Below are 22990 nucleotides of genomic sequence, written 5' to 3'. Positions count from 1 at the left end.
GAGGGAGAGGAGGACGCATTGGAGTCGGAACAGGGCTCAGTCAGTACGGTGCAGTCCTCCAATGTAGCCCCTTGTAGTGAAGTGATTGGGACCAGCTCCAATCGGGACATAGTGAGGGGCGATCCTCCGTGTGAGGGGACTGACAGAGATGACCCCTCCCTGAAGGGACGGACTTCACAGAGGCCCGGGAGAAGCAGAGGTCCCACACGACTGGGTGTGTGTTATAACTGTGGGGAAGAGGTGCACATCAGGCGGAAATGTGACCGGCAGGGAGCCCCTCCGGGGGAGACTCCACGGGCGTCCAAGCAGGAAGGGGGTTTGGAAAACTTAGAGGACATTCAGTGAGGGAACAGCCTGGAGTCTCTGGGAAAACATATTCCCAGCAAAGCGCCACGGGAACCCCGCCCCCCCCCCCCCCGTTCAGAGGACCCTATCCCCGAAGGATTGGTGGGACCTGGATCCAGCGTGCTATTCCGGATGGAGGGAATATATTTAAAAGCCATACTCGACACAGGGTCACAGGTCACGCTATTGTACCGGTCATTCTACGATCAGCATTTGTCGTATTTACCCTTGACGCCCTTCAGTGCCCTGGAAATTTGGGGTATCTGTGCTGGTGATTACCCATACGATGGGTATTTGTCCGGGAGGCTGGAGTTCCTTGAGGCAGAGGTGGGAGCGTCTGAGGCTCATGAGTCCTTGGTACTGGTTTGCCCGGACCTGTTGCGACTAGAGGTGTGTAAATTCTGGTAGGGACCAACACCCCTATTGTGCGGAGACTCCTGGGGGCCTACATGGAAAAAGCGGGTGAGGACTTTTTGGAGACCCTGTCGGTGCACCCAGTGTTTCAAGCTGCCTTTAAGGAGGTATGTGGTCACCCCAGGCGGGACACGGCATTGGAAAGAGGAACTGTATGGTGCGCCCAGTCGATGCCCAGGGAGGTACGGCCCGGTGAAGTAACGAGGGTGATGGGGATCCCTACATACTCCGGATCGCCTGAGGGTGAAGCCTTTTTAGTGGACACCCCGGAGGATCTCGGGGGGGGGGGGAAATCGAGTGAGGTCTGAACTACAGAAGATCTCGGTGGTGCAGGCACGCCGGGTGGGGGTGAGACCTGAGCTACAGAAGCTCTCGGTGGTGCAGGCACGCCGGGTATGGTGAACATCAGGAACACCACGCAATGGTAGATCACTTTTAAACAAGGGATGCCCCTGTCGCATTTGTTCTCGGTGACGATGGTGCAGAGAGCCCCGGTGCGGCTCGCGGGGAGAGAACCATTGGAAAACAGGAATAAGTTGACCACTGGTGCATTTAACTTTGGGGCCTCAGCGGTGTCGGGGAGTTGGAAGCGGAGAATGGTGGAGAAGATGTCGATGTTGAAAGATGTTTTTTCCCTAGATGAATTTGACATGGGCTGTTCCAGGAGCACTCGCCACACCATCTGGGTGACTGAAGACCCACCATTTCGAGAAAGGTCGCGGCGACTGGCCCCTGCAGAAGTGGACGATGTGCGGTAGCATTTGAGTAAGCTGATGGAAGCTGGCATAATTTCCGAGTTCCGCGGCTCTTATGCGTCCCCCATAGTCGTGGCCAGGAAGAAAAATGGGAAGATCCGTGAGTGTGTGGACTATAGGACCCTGATTAGGTGCATCATCCCTGACCGGTATATGGTCCCCAGTATCGAAGACGCGCTGGCCTGTCTGAGGGGGACGAAGTGGCTCAGTGTGTTGGTTTAATGAGTGGATATTACCAGATTCCGATTAGTGAGGCGGATAAGGAGAAGACGGCAGTTATATGCCCTCTGTGGTTTTACCAGCTCGAAAGGATGCCCCAGGGCATATCTGCAACCACTGCCACCTTACAGAGGGTCATGGAGAAGACCGTGGGGGATATGAACCTGCTTGAAGTGCTGGTATATTTGGACGACCTGATAGTACTTGGATCATAGTTTGGAAGAACGCAAAGCGAGGCGAATGAAGGTGCTCAACCGGCTGAAGGATGAAGTGTTAAAACTTTCCCTGGGCAAGCGCCAGTTTTGAAAGACATCTGGTAGCTATGTTGGACATATAATCTCGCGGAACGGCGTGGCTACAGCCCCGAGTAAAATTGAAGCGGTGACCACCTGGCCGAGACGCCAGACTGTGAGGGCTCTGCGCTCGTTTTTGGAGTTCTGCAGATATGACCGGAGATTCTTGAAGAGCTACGCCAAGGTAAGCCATCCCTTGAACCAGCTTCTGCGTGGCTACCCCCCAATGGACATAAAGGAAAAGGGAGAATGGGAGGCTGGAGAATATTTGAACCCGGCAGAGCCCTTCGGATAGACATAGGATGACCAATGTGAAGCGGCTTTTCAGTCCCTGAAGGAGATGCTGACACAGGCGCCGGTGCTGACTTTTGCTGACCCCCGATTGCCCTGTGTACGACACACCGATGCCAGTCGTGAGGGGTTAGGGGCCGTCTTGTATCGGGATCAGGGAGCTGGACTGACGCCAGTAGCATTTGCCAGCCGGAGTTTGTCACCGTCCGAAAGGAATTACCCCACCCACAAGTTGGAGTTTCTGGCGTTAAAATGGGCGGTGGTGGATAAGCTGAGTGACTATCTCTATGGGGATAAGTTTGAGGTGCGGACGGACAACAACCCACTTAGCTACATCCTGACCTCGGCGAAACTGAACGCCACCGGTCATCGTTTGTTGGCCGCCCTGTCTGCATATGATTTTAACCTGAAGTACTGGCCGGTGATGCGGAATGTGTATGCGGATGCTCTGACTCGAGGGAAGCATGAGGACGAGGAATGGGAGAGTGTTCCTGAATCCGGGGTGAAGGCCATGTGTCAGTTTGCTATCACTGCGCAGGCCGAGAAAAAGGAGAAGCCAGATATTGCGGTGAATCCATTGTGCCGTCCGATGACGCCCTACCCCTAGCTTACTGTGACATGACTGCTCTGAAGACCCCACAGCTGCCAGAGTTGAGTCCTGGGGAAATTGTAGCTGCTCAGCGAGATGACCCTGGCATTGGCACTATTTGGGACGCAGTGGGGAAGGGGGACGTGGCCCGGATGGAGAAGACACACACGGCTCTGTGTCTCTGTTACTGAGAGAATGGCATCGGTTGAGGTTGAAGTACCAAATGTTATACCGGGTAACGTCACCCCCGGACCGACCTTATCGTTGGCAGCTGGTCCTGCTTGAGAAGTATAGGAGGGTTGTGATGAAGTCTCTGCATGATGACTCGGGGCACTTGGGGATGGAGAAGGCTTATGGGTTGCTCAAGGACCGGTTTTATTGGCCCCGAATGAGGACGGAGGTCGACAAGTATCGCAGGTCCTACATACGCTGCATACGCCGGAAGTCGCAGTGTTTGCCGGCTGCTCTGTTGTCTCACTTGCAGAGTGCGGGGCATTTAGACCTGGTGTGTTTGGATTTCCTGGCCATAGAACCTGATACCAGCAACACGGCGAAAGTTCAAGTCATCACGGATCATTACACCAGGTATGCTCAAGCGATCCCCACCAAGGATCAGAGGGCGACTACAGTGGCAAGAGTGCCATGGGAGAAGTATTTTGTGCATTATGGCCGTTCCCGGCTGATACATAGTGACCAGGGGCGGGACTTCGAGAGTAAGCTCATCTATGAGTTACTGGATATGCTGGGAATTTAGAAATTGAGGACCACCCCTATCATCCGCAGGGTGACCCCCAGACAGAGGTTTAATCGGACCCTGCTAGACATGCTCGGGACGCTGGAGATCAGTAAAAAGAGTCGATGGAGTCAACATATTGGACATCTGGTTCACTGCTACAACTGAACACGCAATGACTCTACTGGCTACTCAACCTATTATCTGATATTCAGGCGTGAGGCAAGGTTGCCTATTGACCTCTAATTCGGGACGGCCGCGGGAGAAGTATCTCCAAAACCTTATTTGTGGTATATACCTGATATGGAGAAGGAGCTGCAAAGGGAGGCGGCCACCAAGCAGAATCTGGGAAATAAGAAGGGGTATGATCTGAAAGTGAATTTCTCCCAGCTCTTGCCGGGAGTCCGAGTCCTCATAAGGAATCTGGGATTGCCTATGAAGCACAAGCTGGCTGATCGTTTGCCGGACATGCCCTATGTGGTGGAGAGTCAGTTGCCCAACCAACTGGTCTTCCGAGTGCGGCCCGAGGATGAGAAGAGCCCCGTCAAGATTCTCCACCGGAATCATGTGTTGCCTCTGGGGAGAGACGCATAAGTAGATCGTGAGCCCGAGGTGCCAGCTGCACCTCGTACGAGGACTTTGCGTCTACGCAAGGTGGTGGTGAGCTCGTGAAAGACTTTTTCGAGAGGCTTTGAGGAAAGAGAAGCGAAAAAAGGGTGAAAATGTAGTAAAGTAGAAGGGCTAAAGTGTGTGTACTTCAATGCAAGAAGCATCAGGAGAAAAGGTGATGAACTGAGAGCCTGGGTACATACATGGAATTATGATAGTTGTGTTCTTGCACAGGAGTAAAAAAAAACTCTGAACTAAACACCAAGTATAAAACGGTCAATGAGGCGCGGTCCGAGTAAGATTAACCGTTTACTGTTCACTCTTCCATATTAACGTATGGTGAAAACTGTTGATAAAACAGTACAAAATATATACAGTATTTGTTTCCTTCTTGGCATCACATTTACATCATAAATACTTGCAAAAGTAAAACTACAACAACTATATTACATTAAAGTACAACATACAGTCAGAATCTACCTACGCCATCGACTGGCTTCAAATACATTTCAACACAAACTATCCGCAACTCTTTAAATAGCAAAGAACATAAACTATCAACCGTCATTACTTTTAACAGAATCAGCGTTAACTTTTTTACTTCAACATATTGATTATCTTCTGAACTTACGGCGCTGCTTCTCTGATGTTTTTAGTGCATAGAAAGAAAACTTTTCACGCGCTGATCCTGCACACGCAACCCTTTCCTTCCCGTTTCTCCAAACCGGCATTTCCCCACAGGACGCGGCGAAACCGGGTGTGACGTCATCACATGCCGAGATATATCACAGACAAAGAATTTACTTTAAACAACCTTAACTTTAACTAAAAAATAATTACAAACGAATTACTAAAGCGAAAATATAATAAACTAAACAAATGCCTTGAAGGCAACACAATGATGTAGTGGCCATTACAGAGACTTGGCTGGCACCAGGACAGGAATGGATTCTCAATATTCCTGGATTTCAGTGCTTTAAAAGGGATGGGAGAGGAGGGAAGGAGGGGTGGCATTACAGCAGGGAGAATATTACAGCTACAGAAAGGGTGGGTAATATAGCAGGATCCTCTTTTGAGTCAGTATGGGTGGATGTCAGGTACAGGAAGGGAGCGGTTACTCTACTGGGGGTATGCTATAGGCCCCCTATATAATCACAGAGGACAGGAAAAATTTTAATTGGGGAAGGGCAAATTATGAGGCTATAAGGCTCGAACTTGTGGGTGTTAATTGGGATGATGTTTTTTCAGGGAAAATTACGATGGACATGTGGTCGATGTTTAAGGATATCTTGCTGGATGTTCAGTATTAATTTGTCCCGGTGAGGAAAATTAAGAATGGTAGGGTGAAGGAACCATGGGTGCAAGTGCGGTGGAAAATCTAGTCAGGTGGAAGAAGACAGCATAAATGAGGTTTAGGAAGCAAGGATCAGATGGTTCTATTGAGGAATATAGGGTAGCAAGAAAGGAGCTTAAGAACGGGCTGAGAAGAGCAAGAAGGAGGCATGAGAAGGCCTTGGCGAGTAGGATAAAGGAAAACCCCAAGACATTCTTCAATTTTGGGAAGAGCAGAAGGATGACAGGAGTGAAGGTAGGACCGATTAGAGATAAAAGTGGGAAGATGTGCCTGGACGCCGTGCAAGTGAGCGAGGTACTCAATGAATACTTCTCTTCGGTATTCACCAATGAGAGGGAACTTGATGACGGTGAGGACAATATGAGTGAGGTTGATGTTCTGGAGCATGTTGATATTAAGGGAGAGGAGGTGTTGGAGTTGTTAAAATACATTAGGACGGATAAGTCCCCGGGGCCTGACGGGATATTCCCCAGGCTGCTCCACGAGGCAAGGGAAGAGTTTGCCGAACCTCTGGCTAGTATCTTTATGTACTCGTTGTCCACGGGAATGCTACCGAAGGATTGGAGGGAGGCGAATGTTGTCCCTTTTTTAAAAAAAGTAGAAGGGATAGTCCGGGTAATTATAGACCAGTGAGCCTGACGTCTGTGGTGATAAAACTGTTAGAAAATATTCTTAGACATAGTATCTCTGGGCCTTTCGAGAATCATGGTCTGATCAGGGACAGTCAGCATGGCTTTGTAAAGGGCAGATCGTGTCTAACAAGCCTGATAGATTTCTTTGAGGAGGTGACCAGGCATATAGATGAAGGTAGGGCAGTGGATGTGATCTACATGGATTTTAGTAAGGCATTTGACGAGGTACACGGTAGGCTTATTCAGAAAGTCAGAAGGCATGGGATCACGGGAGGTTTGGCCTCCCTGCAGAAGGATTGGCTTACCTGCTTCCCTGCAGAAAGCAAAGGGTCGTAGTGGAGGGAGTACATTCGGATTGGAGGGTTGTGACTAGTGGTGTCCCACGAGGATCTGCTCTGGGACCTATACTTTCCGTGATTTTTATTAACCACCTGGATGTGGGGGTAGAAGGGTGGGTTGGCAAGTTTGCAGACGACGCAAAGGTTGGTGGTGTTGTAGATAATGTAGAAGATTGTCGAAGATTGCAGAGAGACATTGATAGGATGCAGAAGTGGGCTGAGAAGTGTTAGATGGAGTTTAAATCGGAGAAGAGTGAGGTGGTAAACTTTGGAAGGACAAACTCCAAGACAGAGTACAAAGTAAATGGCAGGATACTTGGTAGCGTGGAGTAGCAGAGGGATAGGCGGTACATGTCCACAGATCCCTGAAAGTTGCCTCACAGGTAGATGGGCTAGTTAAGAAAGCTTATGGCGTGTTAGCTTCCATAAGTCAAGGGATAGAGTTTAAGAGATGCGATGCAATGATGCGGCTCTATAAATCTCTGGTTAGGCCATACTTGGAGTACTGTGTCCAGTTCTGGTCGCCTCACTATAGGAGGGATGTGGAAGCATTTGGAAGGGTACAGAGGAGATTTACCAGGATGCTGCCTGGTTTTGAGAGTATAGATTACGATCAGAGATTAAGGGAGCTAGGACTTTACTCTTTGGAGAGAAGGAGGATGAGAGGAGACATGATAGATGTGTACAAGATATTAAGAGGAATAGACAGAGTGGACAGCCAGCGCCTCTTCCCCAAGGCACCACTGCTCACTATAAGAGGACATGGCCTTAAGGTAAGGGGAGGGAAGTTCCAGGAGGATATTAGAGGAAGGATTTTTCACTTATAGAGTCGTTGGTGCGTGGAATGCATTGCCTGATTCAATGGAGGAGGCAAATACACTGGTGAAGTTTAAAAGACTACTAGACAGGGATATGGAGGAACTTAAGGTCGGGGATTATATGGGAGGCATGGTCTGAGGGTCGGCACAACACTGTGGGCCGAAGGGCCTGTAATGTGCTTCACTATTCTATGTTTTATGTCCTATGATGGGCTATCAAGAGTGCCACAGGGCATTGGCGAGCAGGATGTGGGACCTGAGCCAGAGATGGAGGGTTCCGAGGTGCAGATGGGTTAGGGTGAACGCTCGCCGGAAGGCTCGCCTCCCACTTTCCATGAGCCTTTTGTAGTGTCTGAAGTGCAGGAGTTAAAAGAGGGAGTGCGCAGGTCGTAGAGAAGTAGGCGCCCTCCCGATAAGTTGGCCTATGTTGCAGCCCTAGATCAGGGTGCGATTTCCACTGTGTTGGGGAGTTATGTCACTGCATTCTGCACCTGGGTTGGGCTTTGTGTTTTGTAGGAAGTGTCGGCAAATTATTTGAGCGTCATGAGGGCATGAATAAATTTGTAAGGGGGAGAATATAGGACTCTCAGTACCAGTAACAGTGGTGTTAACTGTTCAGGCTAACAAAATGGCTTCTCTGTAGTTTATAATGAAATGGCTTCTCTGTAATGCTGTAACTGATCCTGTGTCTCATATGTTTGGGTTATGGATATTGATAAGGGGGAAACTAACCAATGGAGAATTGTTATGCTATCTTGTCTGTGTAAGCGGAGCTGGAGTTCGCGGTCTTTTTTCGGGAGGAGAGCGAGGTGGACGGACGTGTATGGAGCGGGGAGCGGTTCTAGAGCAACGGATACTGGATGTCGGCGGTTCGGACAGTGGCCGAAGGCTCGGAAGGTCGTTGTGGACGGGAACCGGAGGTGTGGGCTCCAACGTATTAAAACATGTGCACAAACCGACAAACTGATAATTACTTTGACGGCTTTAGGTTATTTGTTTCTACTAACCCATCACTAAGAAATCACTATAAATTCGCAATTATTTATTCGCTTTTGGGTATTGTCTGGTATTTGTATTGTGAGCGTGTACTGGGCTGGGGTGCATTACACCGTATTTGCACAGAGGTTTTGCACTACTGGCGGGGCGACGGCGGTTTACCCTCGGCGAACGGGAGTCAACTGGGAGCACCGAGGCTACATAGACATTGGGCCGAAGGACCGCATCTGTGCTCCATCATTCTCATAGCTGCTGGGTTTCGTTAATGTGAAGAGCAAGTGTAAAACTATTCGATTGTAAAGCGCTTCAGGCTGTGGTCAGATATTAACATAAACCGCAGAAACACAGGGAGATTCCCACCCACTGATAGACTGCATCACATATGAACCATGGAATTTATTTCACGCGAAAAAAAATGATGAGTGTATTCCTACATACAACGCGGTTCTTTTTATTTTTTTAATTCTTGCTTTAGTTTTTCTTTTGTGTTTTGCTGCAGTTAACCTTGTGGCAATCATCATTCACTGCCGAGAAAACTGCGGTCTCTCCAAATGTGTCACGCGTTACCTGGTGGCGATGATGCTGATTTTTGAAGTCCTGTTCTACCAGATGGGTCGAACATACAAACTTCTGAGTGTCCTGTACAACGCTCCGTTCTGCCTTCTCCACTCGTCGTGTGTCACGTGGCCGTTGATTGTCCCGTGCGGTTTACTGTCGCTTTCACTTTCGATCGCTTTGTGGCCATTTGCTCGGCTGAATTTAAAACAAAATACTGCATCTCCAACGTTGCGCATTTGTTGATTGATGCAGTATCTATCGGTTTCTGTTTAATAAACATCCCATTTTATTTCCTGTATATGGAACTAGCAACGTCGTTCAGGCTGTGTAACTGGCTCCGCTACGATAAACCCTTACTTCCTTTTTTGAAATCTTTTGAGGTTTATATTTGGATGGACTGCCTGTTGAATCCGCTAATTCCTGTCTTCCTGAGTTTGACCGTCAATGTTCTCACCTTCAGACAGATACTGGCGGCGAGCAGAGTCCAGAGGGGGCTCAAGGAACATGGGAATTGCGTGAAACAGTGTGAACGGGAGATGGAGAGTCGGAGACAATCTATCATTCTGCTCTTCACCCTGTCGACGAGTTTCCTTCTCCGTTGGGCGACAACAACTTTGATCTTCATTCTCATGCGATGCCTCTACACACACCTTGAAATGTCTATTCGGCTTTTTCAGGATCAGATTGCCGGTTCTGTGATTCAGAATTTCAGTAGCTGCACATATGCATTTACTTATGGGGTGAACCAGACCAGATTCAGAGAGCCGTTGAAAGTTGTTCTTCTTTCTCCAGCTAATGTACTTATGAAGATTTTTAGACGTCTGAACCACTCAGATGTAAGAATCAAGTAATACTCCAATTTCGGAATTAAACTCACAAATGTCCTGCAAACATATGATTAAATTAAAAGCGATGAAAACATTGTGTTTCTAAATCAATACATTTGTCTCGGCAGTTTTGCCTTCGCTCACTTTTAATAAAAGACTATTTTTTCTTTTGTAGTTGAAGTTGCATGGTTACTCCCCTTCCGGAAAATTGATTTTACCTTGCATACTTAATCACCCTAATGTCCTATATTGAAACCTCAGCGATACATTGTTGAAGTGTGCGTTTCATAAACCTTTGGAGTGATCTGTCCGTGTTAATTCTTTCTCTTATCTGTTCAGTGTTTACTCATTATATAATCTTTCAGTATGCCCTCTATACCAGCGCGTTGCTGGCGAGTTTTAGTCCTTGTTCTGTTTCGATCATGCTTCCTAGTTTCAGCTCACGCCGAAGCCCGTAGTACGAATTGGTTATAGTTTTGTTTCGCCTCTGTTTGGACAAAGCATCAGTTCACCGTTTCTGTTGGGCTGGCAGTATTTTCATACAGTAAATCCAAGTTGCCCTTGGTATAGCAGTTTTACGCATTGTGCTGCACAGCAATGATGTCGAACACGAGGACATTAGAAAACAATTAAAAGATTTTACGTTGTATACGTTCCACCAACTTAAAAATGTATATCTTCACAATTCGTATATCGAGTGCGAGTGATTATTACACATGTCATTCAAGTTGTATTTCTGTTTTACACATTCCAAGGTTTGTTGTTCCAGAGTTGGAATTTGTGTTGGGACGCTGTTGATCTGTGACCTTGCTTGCCGTGTCATGTGCCGCAAGGATCTGCGCTGTAAACAATTACTGTGAATTGATTGCTCCGTGTCTGTACTCGATGTAGTGACAAAGCATGAGGAAAGAACTCATTGCATCCTACCGAAAACTGAACTGTCTGAATAAGGAGGCTGTGGAGAGTATGCCTCCAAACTGGGTGAGTCTAGGGCCAAAGCACGTAACCTGAGAATTGAAGGACGCCCATTTGCAACACATATGAGACCAATAATCTTTAGCCATCTATGGAATTCAATGCCCCAGACAACAGCGCAGGTCATGCCATTAGATATAGTTAAGACGCAGTTTGATAGGTTCCTGATTAAACAGGGCATCAAGGTTTTCGGTGAGAAGACAGGTGAATGGCTTTGATATGGATAATGATGAAATTGCGGTGCGAACTCGAACCGAGCGGCCTAATTCTGCTCGTGTGTCTTATGCACTGCTAGTCATTTGGAATTGATTCTGATTCAACTATCCATCACAGCAGTTTCTCAAATCATCTCCATCTATTTTTAGACTTTCAGCTGTAAATTCCAATAACGTCTGGTAACCCGCTCTGTTGTACTGAATAAACATATAATAATTCTTCATTATTCTCACCGATTTTCGGTAACATGCTAATTAAATAATACTGTATGCTTTTGAGCAAACTGAACCATGCATTTGACAAACTGGAATCCAAACTCTGAACCAATCACGTTCACTCCTGTCCCTCTACTTCATGATCCATGCATCATCAGGCTGTCGTGAAGAGTGTGATACGTCTGGAAATTCAGACGTCTGTCCTTGTCCCAGTAAGACATTGTCTGTCGGTATATTAAAATAGGAATGTACAGTCCAAAATACTCGAAGAAATGAAGCTCAATTAACTACTCTTAACTTTGTATAGCACAAAATTAGCTGAAATGAATCTGATGTGTCGATAGTAGACTGCCCAGTTCATCGAATAAATTAATACCATTCAAAAGCACTATTTGATAAACGTCTCAATAAGTGAGGCAAACTAATATTTTAATCGAGTACCTAGCATTACAATTGCCCCTTCATCTATTTCAGGATTTTTGGAAGCAAGTCGTTTCCAAATACTGAATTACCAGGATTGCTTCCAGTTCCTCTGCGTGATTTACCAGTTTGATTAGCATTAGCCTTTTTGAAAAACATGCTGCAGAAGGGTAAGTTAGGTTTGTTGCAAGTTCAGTTTGTAACTTGATGTGAAGCAAACTCCGGAATTCACTTCTAATTTTAGCTGCAATCAGAGTATTGCCTTAAAATACAAGCAGATGAATTTACGGATTTGGGTCCTTAGGTGAGAATACTGTTCCCGACAAAGCCGTGTCTCACTTTTATAGTGCGGAGACAGCCAACTTTGAAAAGCTGAAGCTATCTCAGCAGGTAGTAGGGCACGACTGCAGAACTGAAGGACGTACATCTAGAAATAAGATGCGGACAAATTACGTCAGTCAAAGGGTAGTATATCCGTGGAATTTGTTTCAACAAGTGGCTGTGGAGGCCATGTCATTGGGGGCATTTAAGGCAGAGATAGATAGGCTCTTGATTGGTCAGGGCATCAAAGGAAATAGGGTGAAGGCATGGGAATGGGGATGACTGGAAGAATTTGATCCGACCATGATTGAATGGCGGAGAAGACTCGATGGCCAAATGACCTACATCTGCTCCTATGTCTTATGGTCTGATTATGGTCTTACTGGAAGCAGCTGGGGTTCCCGCTGCGCCTTTTAAAGTTCGGCTTGCAAGATTACCTGGTAAACTGATGGGGGGGGGGGGGGCGGGTACCATCTGTTGTGGCGCTGCATAATGGCCCAATGTGGGTAAATGACATTTAGCAAGGAATGCTCATTTAACAACACAATTTGAGCAATCGATCTGACAGTGGTAATGCTTGAACTCTCTCTGAGTTCATCGGCAGGAATAGTATTTGGAAATAGGAAGGGTCCGTGTGATGACAATATATGTAAATCCATTCCATTATGGTATTGTCTGTCAAGAAAACTGAAAGAACCTTATTAAACCTCGATAATGTACAAAAATAATTATTACCAATGAAGATCTGAACCCGTATTCGACACTGAAGACATTCGAAGCAAATTAAGTCCAGATATACCGGAATTGTTCGCACTCTTGCAGTTACTTCTCCGATTTCTTGCTCTGCAATGCTCAGGGTCCACACCTTAATCCATCCCCACCTCACCGCACCTCGTTACGGGGTGTGTGACTGCTGAATCTGTTGACAACAATCACAAATATGAATCGCAAACGAACCGAACAAATTGCTCCTACATATCAGAAGGCAGTGAAAGTCGCCATGTTGTTGTCGGCCTGGAATAGCCCGGATGTACACACTTGTACTTCTCGATTGAACCAAAAACACATGTCGCTCTGAAACCATCTTCCCAGAGTAACTGAGAGGGGTGTTTTATTATATTAGCTTATTTAATTGATTTCAAATTGCTGGAAACGTTGTTAGGTGGGGAATGCTTTCCTCAATGCTCAAAGGTGCTAACTGCATGAGAAAAAGCTTTCCCTCCATATTTGGGCTATAGGATGGCCAACGTGTATTTACTGACGTTTATGTTCCGCAGCGTGAAAATTTCAGACGGAAGTTCATGCAGCTGATCCGATCCTTGTACGCTTGCAATTGTTGCCGGGCTGCCGAGGGATATGACGTCAAATGCTGAGAAACACCCATCACCTGTGATCTCAGCTATTCCGGAAGGCGACAGTCCTGTTTAATTGATATAAAGATGACTGTTTTTCCTATTTCACATTATCTTCTGTAGAACTAACACATCCCTTTCAATTTTGATTTAGTAAACTAAATCACAGTATTAATTTTCTTTTTAATTTTTGTTAAATTTCTTCAGTTGCCAATTAAACGACTATCTCCAAAACTAAATGCCAAGAGCATTCGAGAGAGTGGTTAGATTATCCGTGATAGGTGGCAAGCTGTGAGGCAATCTGTCAGGATTTTATGAAAATTTGAAAGGCTGAGTCAAGAATATTGAGCGGCTCTGCTCTCATTATTGACGGTCAGTACCGGGTGAACACAATGAATATGTCTCGATTCACCTCAAAGAGAATCAAAACACATTCTACATTGAGAACAGAAATTAAGAGAAGAGAATGAAGCAGATAATGAATAAGCAACTGAAATGGGACAGCTACTGACATCTAAAAACTGCTTGATAATGGCATTACATCCAGAATTAAATATTGTGGAATAAAATAAACTGCTACTGCACTGAAACAAAGCTAGAGCCTGAAATGTTGTAATTTCTCTGTATTGTTTAACGTTTGCGGACTTAGAGGTCAGTAACAGGGGGGATTTTTGCATAAACATTAATGAAGAGCGACATAAGTTTGGAGGAGAATCACCGTGATATACATGAAGCTTAACAGAATAAAGTTAAATTTGACAGATGAAATTCGATATAGAATATTAAGCAGTATTATACTATGACTCCCAATAATAAAACACTCCTTTTGCACAACACTCTCCAAATGACTACACGTGTCTCAGAGTAATCGACTAGACTGACCCGACCTTCAGCCTCAGACAGACACCACCACTCCTCCATTAGTCTCTTCCAATCACCAAGCGCATTCCGTACTAGAGGTACCCATTGAAATACAGCTCTTTACAAGCCTCCACCACTGACTCTTCCTGCTCACCACGCTCTCTCACTGAATACACTGTTTATCCACCAGCTCCCAATATACACAGATCTCCACAACAGCGCAGCCTACTGAGCTGAAACCTGCCACACAAAACCCAGTTTTGTGGGAAGGTGAAATAGGCTCGGCCTTTATTTAATCCTCGTACTGGGAATTAGTAAGTTGGTTTATGATAACTCCTGCTTTGCCAAAAGAGCAGAGAGTTGGATGCAGAGTTACGCCAAGGAAATATCAGTGTCTTTAACCCGTTTTATTTCCTTCAATCGTAAATCCCTCGGCAAAGCATACTTCGGCTGGGTTCAGCAGTAACGTCGCGAAACAGGATTTAATTACTGCTAGAAAAGTCTCTCCTTTAACTGACTGTGTAAATCAGTTTGGACTTTTTGCAATACTACTTTAAAGAACTGAACTTGCAATTCTTTCTTTTAGAACTGTTCGAGCTGCCGTATTGCAGTTGACTTTCGGTTAAGTTAGTCTTTTGTTTACTTTTGGGTTTTTTTTAGCAGTGTTTAATAAATGTTTTAATTGTTATAAAAAAAAGACTGTCTCAATTATCTATTCATTGTTGCTGATTCGTAACACAGGAATCTCATGAGAGCCTTCGTCACAGTTTTAGCTTTTATATTCCTGAGAGGTATTGCCTCAGGAAACCTAGACGCCGTGCACATGATTGTCAGCGAATATTCATGGCCATCTTTAGTTTTGGCAATGGGCCTATATAATCTACAATTACTTTGGAAAATGGTTCAGCAAATGCAGGAATAGGTAATAGTGATGCCACTGGGGCAACTTGATTAGGTTTACCCACAACCTGACAAGTATGACAAGTTCGACAAAATGTCACCACATCTTTTCTTAAACCAGGCCAGTAAAAATGTTTTAAAGCGTTGTTCACCGTTTTCTTCGCACCTAAATGGCTAATCAAGGGCGTACTATGAGCCAAAGTCAAAAACTCAATTCTATGAACTTTAGGAACTATTACCTGGTGATCAACTGCCCAATCCTCACTGGCAGGAACCGCAGGTGGTCTCTACTTCCTCATTAACACTCCACTTTCGAAATAAAACCCCACTGGGCACCTTCTCAATTTCTCTGTCTGGCAGAGCTTGTTCTTTTAACTTGACAATCTCTGCTCTGCCATAATGTCTTTCCGAGACGTAGATTCATTATGGCCAGATTTACTTCGTGAATCTTGGTCAAACAAGGAAGGTAAGGAAGTTACTGACAAATCATCAAAATTCGAATCCCGATTTCAGCTGTCATGCGTAACAGGCCCATGCTGCACAGAACCATCTGGTTTGGCAGACTTTTTGGCCATAGCTCGGGTTACTGCACAGGATACATGTTAGAATCCATCTTTGGATCATCAGTGATTGGCCTAGTTATCAACTGCACTTCAAGAAAAACTTGTCCATCTACCAGGTCATTTCCTAACGATAAGTAAACATAACTCACGGGTAAACTGGGTTGTAGTCCTACTTTAGCTGGTTCTGAAACTAACCCTGACATTAAACTTATTCCATCCAGATGTACAGGCATAAGGGCACTCCAAACGTCTTATATGTAGTTTACCTCACGAGTGGCAGACTCCTCAATGAACTCCAGAAAACTGTCTAATATTAGTGACTGAAAAGTCCCGGTATCACTAAGAATTTTTATTGGCACTTGAGTGGACCCCTCTTTCAAGGATACAAATCCCTCGGTTATAAGATGAACATATCCCTTCTTAACTCGGTCAGACCGTAACAAAGCTTCATTAGAAATTAGGACACCTCGATTATTGTCGCCCCAGGACAATAAAAAGAGTCCATGTACCCAGAGGTTAGGAGGTATCTTTAGGACCATCACGGACTCCCTCTGCCAAACAAAAGCTCTCTAGTCTGGGAGAGGAAACCGGAGCAGCCGGAGGAAACCCACGCAATCACAGGGGGAAAGTACAAACTCCTTATAGGCAGCATCGGAAATGAAACTCTGTATTGTATGGTCACCTGTACTGGAAACCGTTCTGCTAACCGGAGGAGTACAGTTGTATGACAATTGCACTTGAACATGAACTTGAACACCATGGACTGTACCGACCAGAAGTCGGACAGGGGAATGTTTCCACGTTGTCTATTACTTTCCCCGAATCATTCCGTCTACTCATACTCACGTCCCACTGGGGTTGAGTATGGCTTGTTAAAATCGGCAAACAATCTTCTAAACGACCCAAAGAATATGGAGTTAATTGTTTTAGTTGTTTTTATCTATAAAGAATGAATAATTTTTCCACCATTTTCAATGTTACTGGACGTTATACCCTGGCCTTTGTGCTTTAGGAATAATAATGACAGTTCATGTTATCTTTTCTAATAATTAATTTCGCTTATATGCCAACTCCTTCTGACAGCGCATATAAATTCCATTGCAACAGATAATTGTATTTAAATTAGACTTTGTCATGTACTTCTACAAAATGTATAATCCTTTTTTTTACTGCTGGATACCACACCGCACTCCGTGCCCGTTTCCTTCTCCACGGATATCACTTTGAAGTTTATTGCTTCCTCGTCTCAGCTTGTTATTCAAGGGACTTTACTCGATATAGATATTTGCATGTTTTGAGAATTTGCCGCGTGGTGATGGACATGGCGCCAAACGCAACAAAAGAACAATATTCAACAAATAAAAATAGTATAGAATTAAATGAAATACAGTTAGAGTTTGAAGTACGGTTATAAAATAAAATATGTATTTCTAACAGCATCTATATACAATGTAAATAACAGTTTAAACGTGGTTTAAAGCGTTTTTAATGCCGTGAGTGAGCTCAAGGATAGAGGGACTGGGACTGCTGACTGGAATCGTTTATCAGATGAACAGCCTGCGAGAAGAAACATGTAAATGGTGTAAATTTCTGAAGATGTTGCCAGGAATAGAGGACGTGATTTAAAGGGAGAAGCTGGATGGTGGTATTTTCATTCCTTGGAACGTCGGAGAGTGAGTGGCGGACTTGTAGAAATGTTGAAATTAGGAGAGAAATCGATAAGGTCTATAGTGGCAGTTATTTTTGTCCCCTGGGTAGGGGAAAACCTTAAAATATGCGATGAAGTATGTCGTTTGATAGCCCTCTAGCGCTTTCCATAAAGGAGCTTTTGGGGAAAGCAGTTTGCATGATGGGTATTATCTGCAATGGTCATTTCTGCCCGCATCTTTGTCCTAGTCAAAGACAAATCCCGCAGTGATGGTAGTCTGCAGCCAATGACTTTTTTGCTGAAGTGATATTTCGTAGTAGTTTCCCTGTATTATCAGAGGATGTTGCATCAAACCAGAGAGTAACGTCTGATGTGAGGATGCTGTCGATGTAGAATTGCTTCGGAAGTTTCTGCGGAAAGTAGAATTTTAAAAAAGGCACAAGAAGTCCATCCTCTCCAGAATCTTTTTTTGTAAGAAGGAGACAGGTTTCTCCCACATGAGGTCCATAATAGACAATATCGGCCACTCTTCTATGTATTTCAGAACTCTCCGCTCACGACAAGATTTTGGGTAAAGGGCGTGATCCAGATTCAGCCGGCCGAGGCTCGAATGATAAGAGTCCGAACTGAGTAACCAAATTGTGATGCGGCATGAACCTGTGTTGAGAAACTTGAGACACCAGATGGTGAGCTTCTGCAGCGTCTTCTCCGACACAGGCTGACAATTCCGCTATCTCCTGACGAGCGACACTCACCTGGTGAAGTGGTCTGTGACGGCGGTAGGGTGGATGGGGACATATGCACCATTCACTGACTCGTTGTTCATCAACAACAGGAGCTCGACAACACAGGACTCAAGTCTGTGACCCTGCCACAGTCAAATCTGACGTTTCCAGGATTCAATCAAGACGCGGGTTCTAGTCGTTGTACCTCTGTTCCTGGGAAGTAGTGTCCTGTCTACATCCATCGACCTAGACTGGAACCATTTCCCTCCATAGCTCTACCATCCATGTGCCTATCCAATCTTCTCTTGAACTTTGAAATCGAACTTATGTACATCACGTTTGCTGGCAGATAGTTCCACTCTCTCATGACACTCTGAATTACGTTTCTCTTCTTGTTCGCCTTAAAATTACACCTTTCCTCATTAGCCCTTAACCTCTGGTTGTAGTCCCACCCAACTTCAGTGGAAAAAGCCTACTTGAATTTACCCTTTCAATACCCGTCATAATTTTTACAGTTCTATCAAATCTCCTATCAATCTCTTACATTCGAAGGCAAAGAGTGCTAACCTATTCAATCAGTCAGGAAAATATACAAATTATACTAAATTAAGCTAACAGTGCAAAAAACGACTAATGCTGTCGTATTCCGCCTTACCCCTTGAATACATCTCCTCTGGTATTAGACATTTCATCCTCAGGTTGTACACGCTAACACTGTCTTTGACCCGCTGACACTCCCGCATGCACCTAGATTACCTTAAAACAAATATCATTTCAAGCAGTTCACAAAATAACTGGCAATCATTGAAATAATAGTAAGAACGATTTTCAGTTTTCAAAGTGCAATTATTATTACAATTTCTAAAACAAACATCCTTGAGATTTCTCCTTCCCTTCCCTCGCCCCGCACCTAAAGCACCGGTATCCAAATCCTTGTGCACCCATATTCGACGACACGCCCCTAAATCTGTGCACATCAACAAATCCCCATGTACACCTCAGATTATCCTGGAGCATAACAATTTCAAAACAGTTGACATACTAATTCCCCCATCTTAGAGAACAAAATGAACAAGGTTCAAATTCAATGTGCATTCATTAATGAACTATCTAAACTGAAACAATCTTGATATTCGTCACAACCCCACATCCACCGGCACCCCCAAATCCGTGCACAACCCCACATGCCTGAGCATCCTCCTATTTGCCAACACTCCCTAAATATGCGCACATTTCCAAATCCGTACGGGCCTAAAATCTCAGCGCAACCCAAACCGTGTCCCTCCGTACAACTCCAAACAAGGGGACATCGCTGCATTAGATAACCCCTGAGCAAAATGATTTCTAAACAGACTATCTGACTCCAGTTTAGAACTAAAAGTTCAAGGTTTAAATTGAATGTGTATTTATTAGTGAGCAATCTAAAATGAAACTCTCTTCATATTCTTCACAACCCTGCATCACAGGTACTCCCAAATCCGTGCAAAACCTCTCATTACTGTGCACCCCCGTCTTTGATGGCACGCCCTAACTCTGCGCACATCCCAATATCAGTGCACAAGCTCAAAGCCGCTGACACACCCAATTGCACATTTTATTATTTCAGAGAAACAATCATTTGATATAGTTCACAACACAGGTACTTCCACCTTAAAATACTGCTAGAACATTGTTCAAAGATGAAAGTGCCTTTATTGGAAAAGGATGAATAGAAAACACTATTTTGGGATTTCTCATGCCACCCCTAATGACCGTGATGACAACTATATTGGACGACTCAACCCTAAATCGGCACACATGTACAAATCTGTATTCACCAAGAAACACGCTGACAGCCCAAATATTCACATTCCCTTATCACAGAGAGAATAAAATAATCTTTTCAAATAGTTCAGAAAAGCTAAATCTCGGCCTTAAAGAAATGGTAAATATAAGGTCAGTATAAATGTATTAATAGATATATTAATCAAGAATCTTGAAATGCACCGACACTCGGCCATTTTGAGATTCGTCAGAACCCCAAATCCACGAACACACACCAAGCTTTGTGGACCTGTATGCGCCGACACTCACATAAACCTGCACACATCCCCAAATCTGCACGCTCCTCTATATCTGTGTGCACTTCCAAATCCATCCGCATCCTTAAGATCCTTGCGAACGCACACTCTCAACGTCCTAAATCTATGAACAACACCAAATCCTTATGCACCCCTAAATCTGCTGACACCCCCACAGAAACACTAATTTATCCCAGAGCTAGAATCACCTCCCATCGTTCACAGAGTATATTGATCATAGTTAAATGATAAGAAGAACAAAGATCAATGTTCAAAGTGTATTTATTAAACAAGTTTTTATCAAGTCGACCACCATTTGATTTGGTAACAGCCACCCCCTCCCCCCCCCCCCGCACACACATCCACCGACGTTCCCACATCCGTGTGCACCCAGAAATTTGTGAACATCCGCAAAACCGGATGCGCCACCAAATCATTGCGGAACCGCAAATCTGTGTGCCTCCTCAAATCTGCGGGCACTCTGAAACCGGCTGAGAATCCCACATGCACATTATATTATCCATGAGCAAAAATAATTTCAAACATTAGACAAAATAGCAGCCTCCGCCTTATGAAAAACAGTAAGAACAAAGTAAAAAAAAGTACGTTTATTATTAAAGTTTTAATTAAAGAAATAATCTTGGGGTTTGTAGCAACCCCACATCCACCGACAGCCTAAATTGCGTGTGCAATCCCTCATGCCTGTGCACCCTCACATTTGATGACAACACCTGAATCTGCGCATATCACCAAATTCCTGTGTATCTGCACACCTCCATGTTCACATTTCGCTATCGCAGAGAAAATAAAAAAATCACTACAAACGTTTCCAAAACTACCTTAAGGAAATAGCAAGAACAAAGTGCATTTAAAGTTCATTTCTAGATGTAATAATAAAATTTCAATAAGTGGAAAACAACCTTCAGATTCGTCACTCCTCCAAATGCACACTGCAAATCCGTGTGCAGCCACGTATTAGAAGAGAAACCCCTAAATCTGCACACATCGTCAAATAAGTGTGCATGCCACTATCCATCTGGACCCTAAACCCGCTGACAATCTACATACTAGATTATCTCGGATTCAGAATCATTTCCTGCAGTTCTCAATATGTGGTATCCTCATTAAAATCACGCAAAATTCTTGTGCAATTCCAAATTCGCCGACTCACCCAGATCTGTGTGTAATCCCAAATCCGTGTGCACCGCCATATTCGACAGCACACCACAAATCTGTGCACCCTTCATGTTCAGGAACATACCCCTAAATTTCCGCGCATCCCCAAAGCAGTGCGCAACCCAATCCCGCTGCCATCATCAGATATCAACGATGGAATATGGTGAACCGTCGATATTTCGGTCCAAGACGCATCTTCAGTCTCCAAACTCTAATCTGACCTCCAACTCCCCAAATCACTGCCACTAAATCCTAATCTGACCTCTAATGCGCTGTGTCCCTCACTGTAAATCATAACCTGAGCTATAGCTTCCCATAACCCGATCCCCAGAACCTAGTCCGATATCTGACTCCTCGAACATATCTGTCCCTAATCCACATTCTGATCTCTCACTAACACAACCACATCGCTAACTCCTTCATAACCCTGTTCCTATACCCAAACTGTCCTCTTAACCACCCGTACCCTGAAACCATTGATCCCTGTCTCCAAACCTAAATCAGTCATCTCACAATGTGCCATCCCAGCTCCGAATCCTAAACTCCATTCTAATTACCCACATCCCTGTTTTACCCTAGTCTGAAAACTATCTTTCAAACCTCCCTTTCCTTAAATCCTAACCTGAACTCTTGACCCTTCATCCATGCCAATAAGAATTAATCTGACGTCTAACACTCCACATCCCTGTCACTTAACTCTAATCTAGTCTGATCTCTAAATCTCCACATCACTGTCCCTCAAGCGTAATCCGATCTCTTAGCCTTAACCTGACCTCTATCCCACCAAATCCATGTTGCAGAACAGAACACTCATCTGACCTCTTCCTCCCCACGACAATGACCTTAAACATAATTTGACCTCTAACTCAGTCACAATTCTGTCCCTAAACGCTAATCAGAACTGAAACACTCCATATAGCAGCCGTAAGCCATAATTTGAACTCTGAAGCCCCGCATCTCTGCCCCTAAATTCTAATCTGAATTGGCTCTAATGCATGGGCGAGAGCAAAGTGCCTAAATATCGAGAGAGCAGATCAAGAATCACAAGATGGATAACTTCCAACTGCCAGCATAATCACAAGCTAACCTACTGGAAAAACACTTTTCACTTTCCTGCTTCACAAAACGCCAATGAAAAAGATATGGAAATAAGAAACGATCGGGAACAAGTAAGTTAAACCCAAGCTGGGACCACAGAAAACAAATCACCATTAGACTCAAAGGACAGGGTGGAGTGACGATAAATATCCAGTAAACCTTGCAATTCTGTGTGTCCAGATGTAGAAAAAATGATCAGTGTAAATTAACGCAAGGGAGTTGCGTCTAAGTTTGCGATGAAACCTCATAACTGGCCCTGAAAGCATTCTACTCGCCAAATTGTCGAAATAAAATCAAATGAAAAGATCCGACACACATTACCCCCCGATGTAACATGACATTAATCATTTTAGCACATGGAGATAAGACGTGACGGGTCTGATCAATCCTGGCTGAGTCGCCTGGAAGAGGGCGTCTGCTGATTAAAGACCCGAAACTCTCAAATATCCCAGTATACATTATCTTTGATATTTTCCAGTGCCGATCCGGTTAAGTGAGCCAAGTGATGTTGGACCCGGTTAGTGAAAAGAATGGGCCAGATCAAATTAGCAGGGTTGCGTCACGATGAACCTCCAGTGACGAGATGCAGAAGCACAAGTAGGACGATTTCACCTCTCCCACATAATCACAGACCACGTAAACGCTAACCCAGTGCAGTGCACATCGATTATTTAAGTCAAGTGTCTCTG

The sequence above is a fragment of the Hemitrygon akajei genome, chromosome 8, assembly GCF_048418815.1.
Source record: "Hemitrygon akajei chromosome 8, sHemAka1.3, whole genome shotgun sequence".
Lineage (NCBI taxonomy): Eukaryota > Metazoa > Chordata > Chondrichthyes > Myliobatiformes > Dasyatidae > Hemitrygon > Hemitrygon akajei.
Note: the sequence above shows the minus strand (reverse complement) of the source record.